The sequence below is a fragment of the Cuculus canorus genome, chromosome 4 (assembly GCF_017976375.1).
Source record: "Cuculus canorus isolate bCucCan1 chromosome 4, bCucCan1.pri, whole genome shotgun sequence".
NCBI lineage: Eukaryota > Metazoa > Chordata > Aves > Cuculiformes > Cuculidae > Cuculus > Cuculus canorus.
In genome coordinates this window covers 25,778,329-25,798,940 of record NC_071404.1, presented here as the reverse complement: position 1 = coordinate 25,798,940, position 20,612 = coordinate 25,778,329, and positions in this window count along the sequence as shown.

Here is a 20,612-nt window from a genome sequence, read left to right as displayed (position 1 = left end):
CAGAGGTGGCAGCACCCTGTGCCATGGGGGGACACCCTGTACCGTAGGGGGACACGGGTCAGGGGTGACAGAGCCCTGGAATATAAGGGGACACGGGGTAGGGAGTGACAGTGCCTGTGTGGGGACACAAGGAGGGGGGTGGCAGTGCAGACAGTTGTCACCCAAAACCCACTCATGAGAGCGTGTGCGCCGCAGTGCTTAATTGCCTGGAAGGAGAAACGGCCAGATGAGACCCAGGCAAGGGGAGAGGGGAGTGGTGAGCAGCTGGGGGGGGAAGTCGAGATGCTTTCTGTCATAAAACCGAAACTAGAAGGCTCATTAAAACCCTGTGCTTTCCCGGGAAGCTGAGCTGTGAGTGGAAACTCTTATTAATAAAACATTATTAACTCCTTGGGGCTTTGTGCAGCACCAACTGCAACCTCTGAAGAACAAAGAATTGAAGCTTTTAGAGAAAAAGCCACAGCGCCAGGCTGTCTCCTAGTGTTTCTCCAGGATGCAGCCACATTAACAGTTTCAATTAATTTCTATTTTATTTATTTTTTCCTTTCCAGAGCCACAGATCTCTCTTAGTGACCAGTGATAGGACACAGGGAAACAGAATGAGGCTGTGTCAGGGGAAGTTCCAAAAGGGCACTGGGAAAAGGTTCTTCACTGAGAGGGTGGTTGTCACTGTAACAGGTTCCCCAGGGAACTGGCCACAGCACTGGGCCTGTCAACATTCATGGAGTGTCTGAACAATGCTCTCAGTCATATGATTTTGTTTTAGGTGGTCTTGCCAGGAGCAGAGAGATGGACTCGACAATCCTTATGGGTCCCTTCCAACTTGAGATAGCCTATGATTGTGTGGTTTTGTCCTGTGACGGGGGGGAGGGTGTCCTGCCCAGCTTCCCTGCCTGCCCACGCCCCATCTAGGGATTCTCCAAGAGTCATTAAGGAGCCACCACAATCAGCAAGGTCCACCCTGGCAATGGCACGTGTGTATATGGGATGTGTTTCCCAAGCACTGCTGTGGCTCTACCTGTGCATAGCAAGAGCTGCTCGAGTGTTTCCTTTCTAGCTTTGTTTTTTTGTTGTTTGGTTTTATTATTTTAAACACCATGACCACTTAAAAAAATAAATCTTGCCTACACTCATATTTCTAACTGCATTGAAACACCATGAGTTACAGGGCTGGAAATCCCAACAATACAGGAATGGCCACAGATAAGGTGCTGGGTTTCTATTTGCAGTTGAATTTAGCAGGGCACTATGGCCTTACAGGATGCTCTCGTAATGCTTTAGCTGTCTCAATTTCAGGTTTATTCAGTCTTGAAACATGTAATTGGATCAGGCTTTTAAGTTGCTTCCAGAGTTTTTTATTTTTTTTTTTTAAAAAGAGAAAAATTCTTGAAATTACTCCTATAATCAACCAATAAACCACTCACAACCCTGTCAGAAATTTACTTTTTCCCTATAAACTTTATTCCTGTTATAATAGTGCTGTTATGCTCAATCTTTAGATTCTCCTTAATAAAGAGAGTGATTCAGTTAAAATCTGTGATGACCTTCTCCAATACAATTGTGCCTGGCACCTTGCATAAGCATCTGCCACAGGTACAAGCCCTATTACACAGAGAAGTTATAAGCTCAGACTCATTTCTCCAGAGGACTGCACAAAGAAACAAACTAACCAGGATCTTGGTCTAGATTGACTGTACATTTAGTAAAACTCAGTACAAATCTCAGCACATCTGCATTTTATACATATTGGAAGGTCCCGGGTTTTTTTGGAAACAAGATGCATTGAAACACATAAGCCAATGCTTGTTATACCTGCTGGAACTTGGATGTTGGCCAGATCCCTTTGTGATATCGATATTATCAGATAGGTAATCAAAACATCCTGTGACTCTATGCAGCCAACCAGTGACTCTGCAGTCATGCATGTCAGGACTAGAAAATGTGGAAAGTTAAAAAACAATCTTTAGTTTGCTGGTGGGACAAAGATGTCTTTCTGATTAGGATCTGCTACGTGCTCCAGCAATGCTGCTGCAATTGTGACAGCAGCAATTGATTATAAGGTAAGCCAAGCAGACTGGGTAAACTTTGCACATAGTAGTTCAAACAAATCTTGACTCCTTCCTGATGGAAAAGAAGAATACGTGATTAATAGGTTGTGTAGATCAATAAGGTGCTATACTAGCTAAAATATGGACAGAAAAGAGGTTTTTGTGATCTTTATTTCATCTTGTCCAAAGAGATATGGCAGCTGTTTTTGAAAGACCCAACTGGAAATTACTGCCCCATGTCATTTTCATTACTGAGTACTACTTTGTCACCTTCTAAAAGTGAATATTATTCAGGTGAATACTATTTAGCTACTGAAGATCAGGAAAAATATCCCTTCTTACCAGGCTTTATGAATTCATGTTCTTCCTGCAGATATATTTGGGTCTTGGCACTAAGAACCAGAAAGTAATGAGAGAGTCAGAGCTGGCAGATTAGTTGCAAGCAGGACTGTCTTGAAGAGGGAAATGATGGAAATCAAGTTACACTTTTAAAGGCAGTAGGATTTCTTTCTGTATGGGAAGTAAAGGATTTAAGCACTTCCAGTACAAACTGGAGTATGCCTAATACATCAAAAGCATGCATTCAAATTCAGACACCAAATCATTCACAAGTATCTGAATGGTTTAAATATTAAAATAATTCCTTCAGATTTATATGAACAGAAACTTGAAAAAAGACTTGGGAAAGATGAGTAGTTTTCCTATTCAGATGTTGGCTTGTTATATGAAGTCATTACAAATTTTCAACTGAAATCATAATGAAGGAGGGCATAGCTGAACCAGCAGAGAGATGCTGTTGAGGATTTTAAAATTATCTTTTTTTTCTGGTGATCTGAACTCCATATTGTAAAGCACTGCTCTGCTGGCTGGGGCAGAGAGAGAGGTTTTAAAAACTGCAATCTTCAGTCTCCTGGTTACCTGTGCATAAGAACTTTTTGGAGAGGTGCTGCTTGTGACAGTAGGTTCTTGAGCCAAATTAAAGGAGTGCAATGGGAAGTCTTCTGCATCCTAAATTTGAAGGTGCACCATTTCTGAGTATTGAGCATGCACTGAGGAGGGCATCTGCCTATTCTTTGCTCCAAGCATGTAATTTAGGTTTCTCTGGAACTAAGAGAAAGCCTCTTTTGATGTAGTTTATTGACTTTGCTAAACTCTTATGTATCATGTACCTCTGTATGCATACATCACAAGTATTAATGAAGCATCTTGGGTCAGAAAACGAAATACACTTTGAGTGGGTTTGCTTCTTCTAATGGCTCATCATATGGACTAGCAAATCTAAAAATACGCAATAAAAGAGTCAAGCAACATATTTTCATCCTTGTGGCAAATATGTATTAAAGGAAATAAAACATTTATATAAAGGTAGTGTTGTTTTCTGGTACCAAGCCACTGTTGAATCAACTGAATGCACAGTGCCGATTCTGTAAAGAGTTTTCAAGACAAATATGGAAAATTAGAGTTCTTACAACAAGAATTTAACCTCTGCAAACTACTTAATTAGAAGCTGCCATTTTGAAATGCTTGCATCAGTGATATGTTTGTTAGAATGCAATATTTCTGAATTTTATTTTCCTTATATTAGACTTATGGATAAGTCTGTCTTATTTCTGTTTGTGTTAGAAATCAAAACTAAGAGGCCATATGCATTGAAGCCATGTGAATATGGACAAAGAGGAAGAAAAAGGTCAGGAAGTCTGTTTTCCTTCTTTTGCAGAAAATATCATTCCCTGGAAATCTGCTAAAGTGTTTTCTAAGTTGTTATTGACACTTGAAAATAATTTGAAAAATTAAATATTATTGATTTAAACTATATATAGTACTACTCAAGGACTGGATATGGTAAAGCCTGAACTTGGTGGCTCAGAGTGCATTGAGTTGATACTTTCATGGAACTGTCTATGATGGGAATGAGATCTTGCTCCTGAGTGGCAACTTCCAGCTCAGAATTCACCTGCCTATATTTGAAATTAGGACTCTTTTTTTCCTATGTACATAAATTATCTGATTTTTATCTGTAATTTTATTGACAAATAAATAATTTATAATTATTATTAATTAATAATCATTTATTTATCATATAAGTATATTATAATAATATAAGTAAATTATAAATTATTTACTTAACGTAAATAAGATGTCATTAATATTGTCTACCAGGATGACACGTATAATAGATATGTCTGTATTTAGCATCATGTTGTTCTTGGTGGCTATTGAACCTGACCCTTTGTGTTGCTCTCTTTTGAAACTCACTCAGACATACTAGAGTATATGAGGAAGGATGTAATTTTTATTTGACCCAACAGAAGCTGCAGGATTAAGGTGTAAACAGTAGTTGCTACTATATAGCAACTGCTACTATATAGCAACTGGGAGTTGGTAACAGGGCAAAGACTTCAACAGTTTTCTCTCCTTTAAATGGTCTGTGAGTAACTGTGGTTTAATTCAGTCTGAAAATAAGTTTAATTGCAGAATATTTCAGAAATTTGATGGTTCGGACCTGAATCACTGTCATAGAGTCATAGAACTGTTAGGTTGGAAAATACTTCGGACATCATCAATTCCAACCACTGTCCACTACTAAATCACATCCCTAAGCACTTAATCTACCCACCTTTTAAATACCTCCAGGGATGGTGACTCAACCACCTCCCTGGGTAGCCTGTTCCACTGCTTGATAGCCCTTTCCATGAAGAAATTTTTCCTAATATCTAATGTTTTGATTGATTCAAAGATGTCTTCGTTTCACATTTCAAACCATTTAGCAAGTACCATATCCTAAATCTAAAGTCTTTAGGGAGTTATAGTCATGAAAAATGTATGAAATCTCACATTAATTTTTTTTTCTTTTATAGTCTTCTTTCTCATCGAAGTGTTGCACTTACTATAAACTTCTGAAATTTTCGTTGGTATCCTGGTTAGGGTCAGCTCTTCTACCTCAAAAGTGGAAGATTTAAGATCTAGAACAGAGTCTTTGGTTAGAGTTAGAAGTTAAGCTGTGTGTAGTATAACAGCTTTAACCTCAAGGTAAAATGGCCATCATTGCAGCAGTAATTAACATTTTTGGCACTTGTGACCTTAGCATTCCAAGTCTTCAAATGGTATGATTAAGATCTTTTGTAAAAGCTCAGCAGCCAGGGTATTAATAAAATATTTCTCTTTGGTTTCATTGGCTTATAAGTTATGTAAATGCATTTCTATTTTTTATTTACCAAGAAAAATGCGAGGCTGAGTTCCATTTATCTCATGGTTATGACCTTTAGCTAATATAGTAATCATTATTGCTAACATTAGGATTCAACAATGATTTTCTATTCACAAATACTTTTCATAGACTTTTCCATCAGAGGCAGAAATTCCTGTTGGCATAAATGGACCGTTATCAAAATAATATTGTTTAGCAAATCTAAAGTTTTGAAATATCCATACAAAAAAAATTTCAGATGTTCTTAAAATAAATGTAGATACATTTATAATATTATTCTTTGAAGTTAAGAACAATTCCCAGTACAAATATTTCCCTATGTAATCTAATTACAGCTCAAGTGTGAGGATTTAACGTATAAGTCACTTCAGTTGCCAATGTTTATAGTTTATCAAGAGAAACAAAAGTACCGCATATATTCCATAGAAACCACTTGTACAAGACAATGCTAATATATGTATATACTAATAAAATTGCAAAGATGTCTGCCAGAAAGATAAAGGACATATAGTACAGGGAAGTAAATTGCAGTCAGATAATTTGACACCAAAAAGCAGTAATCATGTGGTTTGGCAGGGTATAAGAGCGAACATTCTTTCACCTGTCAGGGACAACATGTTCAGGTTTTAGTGACTTGAACAACTCATTTAATTGTCTTCTTGTACAAAGGTAAGAACACCTGTACAGAATGGAAAGCCTTGAAGCTATAAATGCATAATGAACTGAAGCTCAAAAGATTTATTTATGTCACTACAGTTGCAAATAAAATTATAACCTGCCTTGTCAGTACATTTTTTGTGGAACATGTCTACAGTGGTGCATAGCACTTACTCTGTCTATTTTCCCCCTTTCTCCTATAACTTACGCTCAGAGAGAACCTGAATATCTAGGGCAACTTGAGCGTGTGCAGAAAAAGTGAGACCACCCCTGCTCTTCTCCAACAGCCCTGCACAGATAACACTGGACATCAGGACAGATCTAGGCTCCTAGGGCCCCAGCCACCTTCCGCTTTCACTGAATTAAATTTAAACACTCCTGCTAGGTTCACTGATACAGGACTGGGCTTTGTTGCCCCATGCTACTGCTCAGGTAGCACCAGTGGTATCAGATTTGAGATCTCTAGTTGATTATGCCAATGGTTGCAAATAATTTTCATTCCACTCAAAATGAAATGGTAAATATCCAGTTGCACAGCAGGACTGGTGGTGTGGGGTTGTGCGTGATCCTTTCCCCACTCTGGCTTTCTACTTTGTTGCCAATATCCATAGAACCATAGAGCCATAGAATCACCAGGTTGGAAAAGACCTCTTCGATCATCGAGTTCAACCATTCCTATCTGCCACTAAGCCATGTCCTCGCCACCTCGTCTACCCATCTTTTAAACACCTCCAAGGATGGGGACTCAACCCCCTCCCTGGGCAGACTCTGCCAGTGCCCGATGACCGTTGCTGTGAAAAATTTTTTCCTGATATCCACTCTGAACCTCCCCTGGAGCAGTTGAGGCCATGTCCCCTTGTCCTGTCCCCTGTCACTCAGGAGAAGAGGCCAGCACCCTCCTCTCTACAACTTTTCAGTTACAGGCCACAAATCTGTGTGTGGTAGTTTTACCCTAAATCTGAATTCACTGCTGTCTGTCTCTCTTCTGATCTTTCTTCTGTAAGAGCCACATGTCAAGATCAAGGTAAACTCTAAACAAGACATTAAGACATCTATGTGTCTAAACCAGGTGAACTCACATACTGGTAATGTCCACAAGCACACATTTTACTGTTTTAGTTTTATTGTTAGCATGATCATTGATATGCCCCAGAATCCTCATGAGCTTGGTTAAATTTTCCTCTTATTTCTGGAGAGTAATTCAACTTTTCAAATTTCATTCATCTCCAACTGAGGCTCCAGCCCCTTACTTATGAAAATAAGATATCTGTCTGCCAGATCAAACAACTCTTACAGCTCTGCCTGTTTTCACAGCGTTGTGGTGATTTAGCAGGCGAGTCTTGCATTTCAGTAGTCTTCCTTGTGACTCACTATCATTTAACAGCATACTTTTCAGCCAGGGCTATTTTCATGTGTCTCTTACAAGTCTGTAATATGTGTCAGGCACAGTTATTAAAAAACTCTGTAAAACTTAAATAGATGGACATTCATACTTCCAGGGCTCAAACCCTCAACAACCTGGGCACGTATTGTAAGAAATCCTATTACAATCGAGTAGATTTTACAGGATCAGGCTGTTAACTATAAACTGAGGCAGAAAATGAGCATCTTTGTAATGATTTTCTTGCTTTCTTTGGCTACCAAAAATATTCATCTAAGAGCTAAGACTCAATTGAGTATCAAGATGCTGAACTTGCAATTTAAGGTACACTTGTTTGTTACAGGACATGTTTCTGATTAAAAGCATCCATCACAGTACCTGTACATGTTTTTATGTGCTGATGAAGGTGAGTCCTGTTTCAGGAATCTCTGGCATTGTTGTGCAGATAAGAAAATTGTAGAGAAAGCCACAAGTCTAACTCTCCCTGGAATGCCGCCAACCATTTTAAGTCTCAAAATTAGCTCAGATAACTCTGTCCTATTCACAAGATCAATCAGGTGCCTCTCAAGCATATTTTATGTGAAACAGATTTGTGAAAAATGTTTCTTAAGCAATTTCAGTGTGGCTGTTGTGGTAGTGCATATGCTTCATCAAATCATTAGCTAGGGATGAGGCTGCTTGATCTATTATGCAGTCATAGGAATAAGACACTATTGCTTTTTACAATTTGCAACTTGCTTGAAAACTGCCCTTGTGTGAAATTGTCCGTTTTTCCTATCTGAATAATTTGTCACAGTTTTCCAGCAATAATGACAAAACAGTCTGTTAATAGCATGAATTGACAAGTTTTTTAATATGATCCTTGCATTCTCACCAATAGCTAGCAAACAGAGATAATGAAAAGGCACGTTACTTGTCCTGACAAGTCACAGTTGCATTTTCATGTTCTTGAACAAACAGAAATGAAACAGTTCTCTCAGCCAGAGATTAAAAGAATTTCATTCAATTGACAAGCAGAGGCAACATAAGAGCATTCATCAGAGCTAGGAGGGTAAAGGGAAGGCATAGTAGTTTTGGATTGCAGTTTGTGCTTCAGTCTTCTGCTGGAGTTAAATGTTGCTCAGAACATAATCTGAATTAGAAGCAGCTTGTCATTGGGTGCCATCTGACACATCTCATATCAGTGGCTTTGTTTCATAGAACTGTTTAGGTTGGAAAAGACCTTTAAGATTATTGAGACCCGTTGTCTGTCAAACAGGTAACTTGCATACCCCAATGAATTTCAGGCTTGTTTTTTTGTAGTGTAATAGGACAAATACTGCTGAGGCTTGGAGCCTGGTGTCACAATGCCTATCCTTTCCTCTCTTTGTATTCCTCACTGTAAGCCTGGTTTCTTTCAAGGAGTGACGAACAGCAGTGACCTGATATAAAGTCTGGCACTTCCCTAGCCTGTATCCTGCAGTGTTTTAAATACTCTATAAAATGGGGTAGGGTTTGGAAAACACAGACTTCCAATTGATTTTGTACATCTAATAGTAGCCTCTTAGGTGAGGAACAGTGCATGTGCCACTTGTAAGTGATCATGCAGTCAAAGTAGACAGGGACGTATAAGCTACAAGCTTAGAAGCTCAGTTTTACAAGATGCTGGTTTTGGTTCTTCTTTCCATGCAGGTCAAATGCATCAGTTCAATAGTGGGATGGCTAACATGGAGTGGAGAAGACAATTTTCTTCCCTGTGATTTTAGCATAAAAGGATTTGTGCAGTTCTTACTGTTCTCATTGAGGACTGGCCTGAGTATGTCTCGCATTTGACTTCAAGGCTTATTTGGGTTTTTGTGTTACTCAGTGGATGTTGGTGATAAGGTTGCATTTTCTGAGTGGTTAATTTTGTAAACATTAGTAGCTAGAACTGTTGAATGCCATTACACAGTACTGTGATCATATTGGGTCTCTGAGCAAAACTTTACTGAGCAGAAATAGCAGTGTGCTTATCTGTCCTAAATCAAAACTGCCGTCAGGCTTCCATTTAACATTTCACTGATACTGCATCTGGATGCTGGTCAGGTTCAAGCCAAAGAACACTGTGTACATTAGTATTTCACAACTTATTAATTGATCTCAAACATTATGGGTTCCGGATGACACAGTTGAAATTATACGTGATGTTTTTCACAGGAATAAAACCAGTTCTATTTGAAATACTGCAAGGAAACTAGCAGGAAAATACGAAGAGAACAAGAAAATAAAAGAACTCATATTTTCACATCTACCATCCACCTTTTTTCAAAGCTTTACATCTACTAAATTATTTATAAAGTACTCATTCTATTATGCTGGCAAAGGATATCAGAAAATTAACTTGTAAAAGGATGTTGCTGCCCTATTCTTTCATATGTTTAAACTTCAGTGATAGTATTAATCCTAGTAGAAGGACTGCAGGGCTCTGAGTTTTCATCTTGTTACATGGATGGATGAAACACTGATTGATTGGTATCAACATATTTATTGGCAATCTGGAGGTTTTTTTTCTTCCTGACAGCAGTTTTATATTTGCCTCTGAATTTCCTTTGATCTATAGAAGTATCAATGAAAGGAAAATAAGCTTAACCACCTAAGTCCAACCACCTTTTTTTTTCCTAAAGCAAGAGCTCAAATAGGTTTATATTTAAGTTACAGAAAGAATCCTCAGTTATTTAATCTTTCTTTTCTAATCTATTAAATCTCTGTGTTGTTCATTCAGATCAATCCCCCTTGGTTTCAGCAGTGTATTACTCATCAAAGCAACCCTTGGACAAGCAAAATACTACATTAGCACACCCAGTTTGAATTAAGCATGTTCTTGTTACATGGAATTGTTTCATTTCTTAATTTACTCATTCACATGACTGGCAGTCAGGAGAACTGATAAAGATAGCTGGAACAAATGAAAGGTGGTTTACTTTTGCATGAGGATATTCACGCAAGAATTTCATGCTACTTAACTTGCGAAACTTTTGACTCAAGGCATACCAGTGAAAATTAAAAACAATTACAATGATGGTAATTTCAGTGATATTATGTCTTCCAAACAAGGACCAGATTACTCTTGAGAAATTTTGAAGATTTAATCTCTCAAGTTTGCCGTTCAAGTTCTCAGCAAGAAGTCCAAAGACACATTTAGAACTTATGGCAAAAATCTTGTGTTTGTTTTACAGATTTCAGCTTCTTCTCAGCAATAACCCGAGGTGAAAGCTCACAGGACATATGGAGAGAAGCAGAGCTGTGGCATAGGGAGCTACTCTACTGATATAGTAGTGAGTTATGTTATTATTTCACTGCAACCAAAAGAAGAGCTAATGGTAGTTAAAATTTTATCTGATTCTGATGCTGAGCTTCCTAACTTTCCAGTACACCCTAGCAGCGTTCAGACTCTTATGCTTAACTTGCAGAACTCAGGTCATGGTTGCATCCTGATACCTGAAGTGAAGCACTTGTAAATTTAAATAAACTGCCTGCTATTTCTTAGCATAAAAAGAAAACCCAGAGGAAAAAAATATTCCCAAATTGAACTTTGCCAGAATAATACAGTTGGGGCTTTTTTGATTAGGCATTACAATAAAAATCTGTAACATTACACTAAATTTACTACACAAAAGATGCATGTATCATAAATCATAAAATATTTAGGGTTGGAAGGTACCTTAAAGATCATCTAGTTCGAACCCCCCTGCTGTGGGCAGGGAGATCCCACTAGAAATTGAATCGATGACACTATCAATTTGGCAATGTTTTATCAGAAAGCTCAGTTATCTGATTACATTATATCCAAATTCCTTCTCTGTCTTTATATCTCTCCTTGTTAGAATCCAAGCCCTGGAGTGAAATAAGAAAATTTCCCCATCTCTTTGAACGTCTTAGATCAAAGGTATGAGTGACAGCTGTGATCTCTGAGAATAGAAAAGCATGCACTTTGTTAAGATCTTGCTCACTATTCAGAAACCTGTGGCTGGAGACAGCACATGGTTAAAGCAGAATTAGGGATTACTCATGAAATTCAAAGCTCAAACTTCATCTGCAACTTAATTAATGTTGTGATTCCTGGTGTTCATATTCAAATTCAGCTCCACAATGAAAATTGCAGATCCAACTTTTCCATGCTTGGAGCGTAATTTTTAAATATCATTTTCAAAAAGCATTGTTTCTCTTTAAATAAAGCATTTCCAAGCTCCACATGTCTATCTGCCTTTTTTTTTTGTTTCTGATCGACTGCGATCACTTCAGTTGTAATGAAAAAAGATCACCTATAATCAAACAGAACAGCATCATCACTGTTGATGGCTCAGCGTTAACTGGTTCAGTCAGACTGTCGTGAAGTTGGAGGAAAAAGTTGTCACCTACATCTTCATGCATCACAAAATGAGAAGAATAAATCACTCTAAATACACATGGGCACGCAGGAGCTGTAATAAACTTGGATGCAGACTCAGAGCTGTGATACATGTAAAAAATCTCCGTCCTGCCTCAGGAGCACGCATGTGTCAGGGACCTTGGTCTCCAGGTCTGCATTGCCACCTACCGACCAAGTCCCGGCACACCGGTCTGGGAGGGTCTGCCTTGGCAGGAGCTCTGGGCTTGTGCTGCGACAGCAATTCCCTCTTCATTTTCAAACCAGCCCCAGTGTGAGCAAGATAACAGGCACTTCAAGTCTACCCGTGGTGTTGCTTTGGTTTTTTTCGTCTTGCTCTGACCCTGTAGAGAAGACTGGTGAAGAACAAAAGGTGAAGCAAAAAGACATTGTGGTCACTGCTTGTGTTGTATGAAAACCTGTATGTGACAATACAAAAGTGTTTCTGTCTACATGATGTGTGTGGATTGGAAGTATGGAAGGTCCTCGCTGTGTTTTCAAGTTCTAAACTAGTCTGCAAAGCTGTCGTTGCATGAGAGACATCCTCACCCGCTTGCCTCATTGGCTCAGCATGTTGCTGGCTCACTTTGGGACAAAGTTCAGCATTTCTTTACTAGTACTCAAGACAAATGGAAAGTGGTCTACAGCCTTGTTTTCCTTGCCCTTGCTTCTCCATTTGCCCCACTCTCCCATATAAGCACTAGTTGGTAGGGACGCATCACATACATCCATCACAAAAGTAAAGCTAGTCTTACACGTATGTCCATTTAAAAAATGAGTTAGAGCTAATGGCCTCTTACCACACCTTCTACACTGGGATTTGTTACCGACTTCCTGACAGATATCACTGGTGGAATGGCATGTGCGAACACTCCTCAGACACTCTAGTACAAAGTCCGATGGCTTAACTTAAAGTATTGTGAAAGGTAATTCAAACTAATCTGCACGGTTCTGCACGGACCGTAGAAAATGTCCACATATTCTCTTCCATCAGCAGAACTGAGAGGAAGACACATTCAGAGAGGGTGGCATACAGTAGAGAGCCATAGCATTGTGAATCTCTGGTATTTTTTTCTGTGAATATTTTGTGTCTGATTTCTGCCATCTCCTTCACTGGGGGCTTTAGCAGAAGGGTACATAGAGCTTGGTCTTATTTAAAGTAAGAGAAAGACTCATCACTTCATTTATGTAATCCTTTACTTCCTGGGTATGAACCATTTTGACATTAACTTTAGAAAACACACAGACCCCCTTATTGTTTTAGAGATGCATTTTCTATTTAAATCTCAGAAACATATCAAAACATTAAATTACTGAGTGATTAATAAATACAACAAAAACAACAAAAAAAATATGGTCAGCATTTTGTAGCCTTTCGTCTGTGCCTCTGGTGGGATGAATATGCCCAGATTTACAGCAGAAGAAAAGACATTTTAATTAGATTTTTAAACTAGATTTTGTAGACCTGTGAAAAAGGAAAAGGTAAATACTGGCCAAAAGATACCACTGACTGCAGAGAAACTCATCATGCACCAGTAGCATCCTCAAAAAGAAGATTATGTTCTCTAGCCTGAGTGCACAGGGGGAAGAAAGCATTGCAAGCTCTGTCACAGAAAGAGTGCTTGTGTGAGGACTTCAAACTAGCAGGCGTGCAGACAGTCTCTAAGTATTTGAACACCTCAGGAAAACATTTTAAGTTAGAGGGAGACCCGAACTAATGGTGTCAGTTTAGAATTCCTGCATCAGTAGCTTTATATGCTGTTTCCAAAGGAAAAACTACTTTGCTGAAGGGTTCGTATGGCAAAGCGAAGGTTAGGTATTGGATGCCTTTTTCCTCGGAGTAAATAGTACATGCCAGCCTTCAGGACTGGCAGCTCAACAGTTTTCACCACCTTCCCATTAAGAGCACTTTAAATGAAAAAAAAAAGAAGAAGAAAAACCAGTGGGTCTGCTATTTCTGAAGCAGAGCAGAAATCACAGTGCTAATTGAGAGGTAGACTTCTCAGACATTGTTTCTTCCTCATTGAGGGTCATCGTCTGAAATTTAAGTAGATTTAAAGAGCTGACTGGGTAAAAGGGACAACATTTGGGGTCCCACTGATAGCAGCAGCATAATTGCGAGTTCAATAGCTGTAATACAGATGCTGACATTTGGGGTTTCTTTTCAACTTGTCTTCTGAGTGCTGTGCAACTAAATGTCTGGATATCTGGGCTAGTACTATCTAATGTGTATACCACTGTAACTATCAGTGTATTTTGGTATTTTTTTCTCCCTATAGGATCATCTCAGAGTATTTAACACTCAAGCCAAAAGGCAACATTTTTCCTTTCAGAAGAACTGGTGACATATAACCACATTATTTTAGTTATGCATTATGGCTGCAGTTATTTTCAGACATTTCATAGAATCATAGAATCCCTAGGCTGGAAAAGACTTTTGAGATCATCAAATCCAGCAATACCCGTCTACTACTAAATCATATCCCTAAGCACTTAATCTACCCTTCTTTTAAATACCTCCAGGGATGGTGACTCAATCACCTCCCTGGGCAGCCTGTTCCATTGCATAACAGTCCTTTCAGTGAAGAAGTTTTTCCTAATGTCCAATCCAAGCCTCCCCTGGTGCAGCTCGAGGCCATTCCCTCTCGTTCTATCACATAGGTGAAAAGACCAACATCCATCTTGCTACAACCTCCTTTCAAGTAGTCATAGACAGTGATAAGGTCTCCCCTCAGCCTCCTTTTCTCCAGGCTAAACAACCCCAGTTCCCTCAGCTGCTCCTCATAAGACTTGTTCTCCAGCCCCCTCACCAGCTCTGTTGTTCTTCTCTAGACATGCTTCAGGTCTTCAATGTCTTCCTTGTAGTGAGGGGCCCAAAACTGAACACAGGATTTGAGGTGTGGCCTCACTTGTGTACAGGGGCAGAATCATTTCCCTGGTCTGCTGGCCACACTGTTTCTGATACAAGCCAAGATGCTATTGGCCTTCTTGGCCACCTGGGCACACTACTGGCTCATGTTCATCTGGCTGTCAACCAACACCCCCAGCGCCAGGCAGCTTTCCAGCCACTCTTCCCCAAGCCTGTAGTGCTGCACAGGGTTATTGTGTCCCAACTGCAGGACTCTGCGCTTAGCCTTGTTGAACCTCACCCCACTGGCCTCAGCCCATGGATCCAGCTTGTTCCCTTTATTAAATGATGAAAGGTTTCATTCAGCTTGGGAAAATGACTGGTCTTGGCAACTGCTTACAGCACAGAAAGCAAGGTGCAACTCCTTTCTACCTCTTGCCCTGCATCTCTGCCTCGCATCCAGCAAGCAGAGTTATGCAGCCAATTTCTCTCAAAATATCATTAATAGGGCAAGTTCCCCTTTGTCTGTGCTACTGTATAATAGGTCTAATATAAGAGATGCATGAGAGACTCATTTACTCATTTAGCCTTAGTTTTAAGGAGGAATAAGAGCTCTGTCATGTAATTAGTGTTTTCCACGTCTTCTTGTTGGGTACTCATCAATATCAATTTTTTTTTAGTTTTTCGTTGTCAGTTATTAGCAACTGCATACATGACAACTGTGCAATCCAGCTGGAAGAGAGGTGGATATTGTTGAAAGGGAATGTATAGGTTGGTTTAGCTTTTAATCGCTTATTCCAGGATTTTCAAACAAACAGAATAGTGCAACATAAACAAAGGAAATTAAAATGGCAGCCTAAATTCATTGACTATGCATGATAATAGATATTCAACTATGGATAAAAGGAAGTTTGTACATCTATTCAGTATATATTTTTCCGCCTAGCTGGCCTGTGTATTGGTCCATTCATTGTATTCATTCTACTGTCGTATCTTTGTCTATACCTTTGGTCTTCTTGATGGAATTTCATTTCTTACTGTTCATATATCTTACCATAGTACTCTGTCAGGAATAGACCCTGTGGCAAGTTATCAGGGGAGGGGGCTGGTGAGGTGATTTCATTTCTACTGCTGTGTTCTCGAGCACTTCTGTGGTTCTGGGGTAGTAGGAATACAAGTAGATCTAGGCAACAATGGCAGCAAATAGACAACTTACAAGCTATAAATTAAGCAAGTGCAAAGCTCTCTGTGGGCCTTATTCTTGTCAGGTTTATCCAATAACTTCCCTCTGGTTAGGTTTTGCTGGCTGGTTTGATCATTATCTTTGGTCCTCATGTGTCTCTCAAACTGAGCATTGTCACAGTGATCCTTTTTCTCTCTCTCATAAAACATTTGTTAGAGCAAGATGTATTATCTTTCATTGATCAAGGTGGGCACTATAAGAAATAACTGGCCATATCCTAAAATAGTTTGACATGAACAAGGAATTAATATAAAGTTATTTGGGACTCCAATGACCGGATACTTATACTGTGCTTTTTGTCTTAATGACTTCTATAAGCATGCTACATGTGCAGCTCCAGTAGAACTTCCCATTCTGGGACAGACTGTTATGCTAAGACCTCCTTCATTAGTTGTGCATCTAAATTGTAGAGCAGAAGCAGCCTCTAGGCCAGGTAGAAAATACACAATTCTATACTTTAGCAAAATTTGGGTTTATATATAGATCTAGAACTTCACAGCTAGTGCTCCCTCTGAAACAGCTCTTTTCAGGTGGTTTGCTCAGTCTCCAGGGCCATGGTCACAAGAGTCAATGTGACAGTGTGTGGAATATATTTAAGTTCCAACTGTGCTCTCCTTACTGCTCTTCTGTCTACTGGTTATATCAGCCTGGCATGCTCCTAAATCCAGAAAAAAAAAAGTAGCAGAATTTTACTGAGAAGAAGTTTATCCTCTTATCTGTCTACTTCATCATACAGTGAAAGGTTGCATTAGCAACCACTTTGCCAGGATAAATTTATGTAGATCTTTCACACACAGAGTTATTATTGTCAGGAATTGTTTCAGTCAGATTGGGACAGAGAATCTCCTTTTCAAAGAATGGATGAGGCAAAGCCAGAGTTTATTCTGGAAGTTTTCTGTGCCAGACTAGGTAATAATGTCAGATCCTTTCTTTCTTTTAATCAAAAGGGTGAACTTTTAGCATCTATCACTGTGAACGTGTCTATTTGTTTGGAACTACTTCATCAGGTGGAAATGAGACACAATCACACTAGATTACTGCAAAGGACCCAGGCTGGGAGCAGTCCCTATGGAGCTGCACAAGCCTTGAACTGAAAAGGAAGAAAACAGAAGACTGAGCAGTCTCTGCCGCACTAGGCAAGATCATCATGCTTTTGTATGAGGACATGATGTAAGGAGACATGTGCCATGCTGGGGGGTTTCTAGGAACTCGCCTACATCTGTCTGCCCAAGATGTGGGTAAAATATTGTGAAAGTATTGTGGATATTTATGTTTAAGTAGTAAATTGAAGATCCAGTGGGTTTGGCATCTTTATTTCATAACTTTGCTGATAACCTTGCAGTGAGAATCTTAGGCTGGAAGCAGGAAGGTGGAGATAGAGGCATAAATCTGGTGCAGTTGCACCCTGCGCACACACATAGGCTGGGCATTGAAATGCAGGCATATTTGAAAATATGAAGACGCAAAAGAAAAAAACAGTGGATCTACATTTGATACTATTGGGAAGAAATTGCAGTGCTTCTGAAGATCACCCTATATATGTACTTCTTAAAAGTCAGGGCAACTCGGCTTTTTGAGGTTCTCTGGCTGAGTCAGTGAGCCATCAGGAAATGCAGGACTCAGTCCTACTTCAAAGTCCAGTTGAGACCCAGGGATGAAGAACCTTATCTTCTTCACACTTATTTTTCATGGAGCCCTTCCTTTGTTTACTCACTTCTGAAACAAAACTTGTCTGTCACTCTGTTCGGGCAACTACGAAATTTATTTTCTTCCCTCTTTCATCCCTTTCTTTTTTTTAAGTATCACTTTATCTCTAGCCTGGATGGTGGGATAAGATGTGTCTTCATTTGAGTATTGCTCCAGGCTTCCACTTAAGTCGTTACAGATGATCCTTTAGCATCTGTTAAGAGCAGTGATCCTGCTCCAGGGATTTAGCTGTAATATATGTATGTTTGAAAAGTCTGCAATCAGTACGTGTACTTCTCTGTAACATAATTATTTATTAGATTCTAATAAAAAATAGGGATCCTAAATTTGCTTTTTAAATACATGTAGGGTTTGGACAGGTATTTTCATCACTTATTATCTAATTATATAAACTAGATGTAGAAGTAAACATGAAGCATTCTTTCATGGCTAATAAAAATATAAATAGTTATAAATAAGTATAAAATTATGTTTGAATTTAAAGTATAAGAAATGTATCTTTAAAATATCAGCTAAGCTCTGAGTTTGTCTTGATTCTGCTCAATTTCACCAATTAAAGGCAATTAAATATATGTTCATGGGCTAACACTTTAAATTATCATCATAGATGGATAACATTGTTAAGGAAATAATCCCTGTATGTTTTTATACTAGTGTTGGAGAGGGAGAATTTACTATCAACTGCATAAAATTTCTTAAGAAATGTTGCCTCAAATGTATATCTGTGGCTGTGTTCCACCAAGCTTGCAAAAAAATGGGTAGGTATAAACTGCTTGTTTTTAATACTGGATGAAATAATGGCAAAAGTATTATGTTTTTACACAGACTCTTCTAGTGAATTGGTTTCTCCATCCGGAGTGCAGTCATTCTGGGATTTCTTGCTAGAACAAGAAAGATTAGATTTTAATGGAGTATCTCCACACAATGGTCTACTCAATGATAGAGAGTTCCTGATCCCTTTTTTCTGCCTGAAAATGATAAATTACTGCTGTGTATTTACTACAATTTTTCATTATCTTCATTTAATATGTGCCCTTTAACTCCCTGATAGGTAATTAATAATACATTTGATCTTGGGGTTATTTTTATTTGTAACATTATTCTAGGGGAATCATAACTAACTTGGACTGTACCTGACCTCATTTTTCAAGTTTTTTTCAAGGGCAAAGTTAGTATTCTTCAGATTTCTCAAGCTGAGCCATGCATTAATGTTTTCAAAGTTAACATCCACAAAAAAAAATCCCTGCTAGCATCTTTTTTTGTTTAAATTGTGTTTGGGTGGGTACCCAAGTAGCCAACCGAGAAAGGTAGTTTCATCATCTGGCCTCATAACTTTTTGCACTTGCACTTTTGCTCTGAAATTGTGAGCAGTACAATGCTGGCTTTGTCAAAAGTATAGTCATGTCCTTGAAAACTATTAGAATTGCTTATGCATTCCATAAGTCATGGCAGACACACATGCATGCACACATGAGGGCAAATACTTTGCTAGTTTAGTAGGAGTCATTGAAATGCTGCTCCTAATTGAGTAAAATCTTAAAATTCACCTAACAGCAATGATCTCTACAGAACTTTCAGCTGCACCTCTTGTGCATCATTTGTGGCAACGTGCTTCCTCATTTTTTTACCACAAAACTATCAAACCACTCCTCTCTAATGTGAAAAAAAAAAAAAAAAAAAAAAAAAAAAAGCAGAGCATCAATTGTTTGGGTGAACTTGGGGCTAACAATTATAATGACTTCCAGGATGCTTTTAGTGATCCAGAATGCTGAGCATCAAAGCATTTCCCTTTGTTTCACATTCTCATAAAGCAAATCCATAGAGGTACTTGATGTATATAGAGGGTTTTGTCCCTTTTATGCTGCACAGATTGTTCTGGCTTCCTACTATTATTCCTGTTCTGTGTTTTTCTCCCAATGCCACAGAGCCTGGTGCCTGCCCTTGTCATTAATTGCTTCTGTTTACAGGTAACATGTGCTGTGTGTTGCCATGCAACTTGTTGCCCTTCAGAAAATCCTTTAACTCCCTTTTCTGCTTTAATAGTAGGGCCAGCAAATCCTCACTTTTCATATTCAAACCATCTAGGTTTTGTAAGAGGCGCAATATTGGACACCGCTGCTTTGGAAGGTTCTTTCTGATGGCTTTTAAGATACGAGAGGGCAACCTGGATGTGGCAGAAAATGCAGGGTTCAGAGCTATTTTCCAAAGCAGTCATTAGTAGTCAGAGCGACTGTGCTGAGTCAATGAGTAAAATTTACATTCCGCTCTGTACCTGTCATGGTGAAAATATACCAGTGTACAGATGGTACTGTTAACTTTGCTGCTTTAGTCCAAATTGTAGCAGTTTGGACTTTTAGCTTTGGAGGTCCTCAGTGATGGTGGCTTTACTGGTGGAGGTTTCCATAGGCATAAATCCTCCTCCAAGTTTCTCAGAGACACAGAGAGCCCACTTTCCTAATCTCTCCCTTTCCAGTTTAAGAGGAGGCATTTAGGAATTACTCAGAAGTTGCAAAGCTGTAAAATGGCTATAACCCCCCCTATCTGCTGAAGAGCAGAGGATTCACGAAACTGTTGGCAGTGGATAGAGCCATTCAGGGGAAAGATTTTGCAAGAAAAGCACACAAAGAATGATCCCTATTTATTTCCTCCAGAACTGCCCAAGCAGCTATATATCCCCTGTTGAGGCCATACACGGTCAAGCTCAACAGTTTCAGAGCTGTAAGTCTAATGGGTCAGGAGAGGAAGAAGATGTAATGTTTGTGCTTCCTTGGGACAGCTTCAATGAATCCAGTCCTTCACTACTTGTAATGTTTAGGCAATCCAGTTCTTTCTGTTCTGTTCTTCAGACCTTTATTATATGAAAAATAAACTAACGTTGTGCCTTGTGATGTTTTCTTGCCTCAGTGCATGGCGAATTTGAAACTATCACTAAAGGTGACGCAGGAACATATATGCTAGTTCATCCTAATTAGTTACTAAATATATCTGCCTGCTCCTATGTGTGCAGTGGAATACTAGAAAACTAAATATTCCTGTGTTTACCCATAACTATTTATAGGATAGGATAGGATAGGATAGGATAGGATAGGATAGGATAGGATAGGATAGGATAGGATAGGATAGGACATTTCAGTTA